The sequence below is a fragment of the Triticum dicoccoides genome, chromosome 7A (genome assembly GCF_002162155.2).
Source record: "Triticum dicoccoides isolate Atlit2015 ecotype Zavitan chromosome 7A, WEW_v2.0, whole genome shotgun sequence".
Classification (NCBI taxonomy): Eukaryota; Viridiplantae; Streptophyta; class Magnoliopsida; order Poales; family Poaceae; genus Triticum; species Triticum dicoccoides.
The window spans coordinates 316,592,589-316,595,218 of NC_041392.1; the positions used below are offsets into that span (position 1 = coordinate 316,592,589).

Sequence of the window (2,630 nt, forward strand, 5' to 3'; positions counted from 1 at the left end):
ACGAGGAGACAGGAGGAGAGGGGAAGGTGGAGGCGCTCACGGCGGGGCCGTAGGATAAATGGCAGTGGGGCGGCGAGGCTTGGGGGCGACCCGTGGGGAGGAGACGAGGTAGTCGAGGCGGAGGAGCTCCGGCGACGTTCCTCCGACGAACGGCGACGGCGGGATGATCCTCATGGCCTTGGGGATGGCAGCACGGCGGCAAGGTAGCCCTAGGCGAGGTGGCAAGGGCGAGGTGGCGGTGACGAGGCGGCGCCGGCGAGCGCCGGCAGAGGCTTCGGGCGAGGGCAGGGCGAGCGCGTCAGGGGCGGGGCATGCGGTCTCCTCCCGATCCAATCGGAGGAGAGGGGGAAGATATTTTGGAGAGAGGAGAAAGTGTCGGTGGGGTTCTGGGCCGCTCCGGATGGGGGATAAGGGAAATGGGGGGTGGCCGGTTGGGCCAGTTGGGCCGGCCTAGCTGGCCCTTTGCCCAGTTGGGCTGGCCAGCTGGGCCACTGAGGGCCCGGGGGCTTTTTCCTTTTTTTTAGTTTTAGTTTTTCTTTTTATTTATTTTCTTTTCTGTTTTCTTTTAACCTTTAATATATTTTAGTTTAAATAAAATACAACAATAGGCCCTAAATTAGTTTTACTAAATATTCCAGTGCCACAAACAACTTTGCACATTTTAGAAAGCAGATTGTATTTGTTTATTAATTTACAAGCATTTAATTAATAGTTTTACCATTATTGTATTTATTATTATCCATTTGACTATTTTAAAAGAGTGTGATTTCTTCACCAATATTTATTATGAATTACTTGCTACATTTAGAACATTATAGTTTTGACTTTTGAAAACTTTTCGTTGTATGTCTTTAATTCAATTTTGAATTGAATCGGTTTTGAACTAACCCGAGATTAACTACAGTGGTAAAGGTGATGTGGCATCATTAGCAGGGAATTATTGTAGTTTAATTATCCGGACGTCACAAATCTCCTCTACTACAAGAAATCTCGTTCCGAGATTTTAAGAGGTGGAGTAAGGGGGAAAAATCTGGTTACGAAATTCTAACGAATCTTCTCGGTCTTGATTGCTCTTCTTGAAGAATTCGGTCCATTACATTGATGTCTTCATTTCTCTGTCTCAGGCCATCATGATGAAGTTATTATCGTTTCTTCGGAAACTCCATCATACTTACGAAAAATTAAAGGGGTAGGTATTTCAAGAGAACGGACCTCTGCAAGGTTGACTATCTGGTCAATAACATCGGGGAAGATGACGGAAAGTAACTGTCGAATTGAAACTTAAGAAATTATCAAGAGCAAAGTAAAGAGGTATCATGAGAAGTTTCGAGCGGGTAGGCAATCGTTCGATGCTTGAAACGGGGCGTGAAAGGGGTTCAAAGCAACTGAAAATAAGTATTGTGTTTAATACCAGAATTGATGATCATAGGGAAGGTGGTTCGTGAATTACACACGGAGCTAAGCGTGAGAAATCTCTACTCTTAATGTCTCAGTTGGTAGTCTCCGTTCTGGATTTATTTTCGTCCCACTAGGGACGGAGTTTTTTCGTCCTCCTTCCACCTCCCACCTAACGACCCCGTCCCACGTACTAACAAAGAAAAATCGGACGACCACCACCTGGCCAGAGGCCCCTCGCACGAACAAAAATGGGATAAACCAGGGAGCGAGGCCGCTCGCACGAAAAAAATCGGATGAACCAGGGGCCCCTCGATCTATTCGCTACGACCATGGGAACCATGTCCCAGCCACCATCGCGATCCCTTCGCCTCCGTCATCCAACTCATCCCTCGACCTTTTTGCTAGGGTGTCGTTGTGGGTTCCCAGCCTCCGCCACCCTCAAGACCGTAGACGCCACCGCTGTCATCGAGACCACGGACGCCACCGCCGTCATCGAGACCGCCCCGCCACCTTCCCCATGCGGGCCATCCGCGCGTCTCCCTCCAATCCCCTTCCCGCTGACCGCGGGGATGCGGCCTCCTTCCATCATCCATGGTGACGGCGCCCGCGTCCCACAGTGACCCTCCCCCTCCGACAGGTTTGCCGTTTGATGGGATGGGAGGTGCCGCTGCAGTTTGGGGAGGCACAACCAGGATCCGGTTGGGATCTACGTGTGGACTCGTTCGAGGCCATGATGCTCGACTCCTGCACCGCCGATCTGGACAAGGAGGAGCGCCCCGAGGTGATAACGCCATGTCATTGTCTCGTTTCTGTTCCCGTTGATTAGTGATAATTGTGAAGTACTCCCTCCGTTTCTTTTTACTCCGCATATAAGATTTGGTCAAAGTCAAACTACACAAAGTTTAACCAAATTTATATAAAAAATATAAACATCTACAATATTTAAACTATATAGTATGAAAATACATTTTGTGGTGCATCTGATAATACTGATTTCATATTGTCAATGTTTATATTTTTAATATACTAGCAAAAGAGCTCGTGCGTTGCAACGGGAGAAAAAACAACACACGCTCTTAACCCAATATCCATCACTCAAAACCACAATAGGTCCACATCCGTTATTTTAGCGGAGCATCACATTTGTATTGCCGCTTATCCTTCTCACCCTTGTCGGCGGTAGCCTCAGTGTTCACACAAATTAAAGTGTGTTTGAATGTGGTTAATCCTAG

General features: G+C 47.9%; 1 long non-coding RNA gene across 17 annotated transcripts in view; it reads left to right on the forward strand.

The window, feature by feature from the left end:
• Positions 1 to 1,687: 1,687 nt before the first annotated feature.
• LOC119329728 overlaps positions 1,688 to 2,630 on the forward strand; it is an 8,338-nt gene continuing 7,395 nt past the window's right edge. For 8 of the 17 annotated variants that reach the window (XR_005159706.1, XR_005159710.1, XR_005159708.1 and 5 more), the window contains exon 1: positions 1,695 to 2,179. This is a non-coding gene — a long non-coding RNA (uncharacterized LOC119329728). Of the gene's footprint in view, positions 2,180 to 2,630 lie in introns of all 17 variants that reach the window. The other 9 variants (XR_005159717.1, XR_005159721.1, XR_005159719.1 and 6 more) reach the window with 6 other exon arrangements.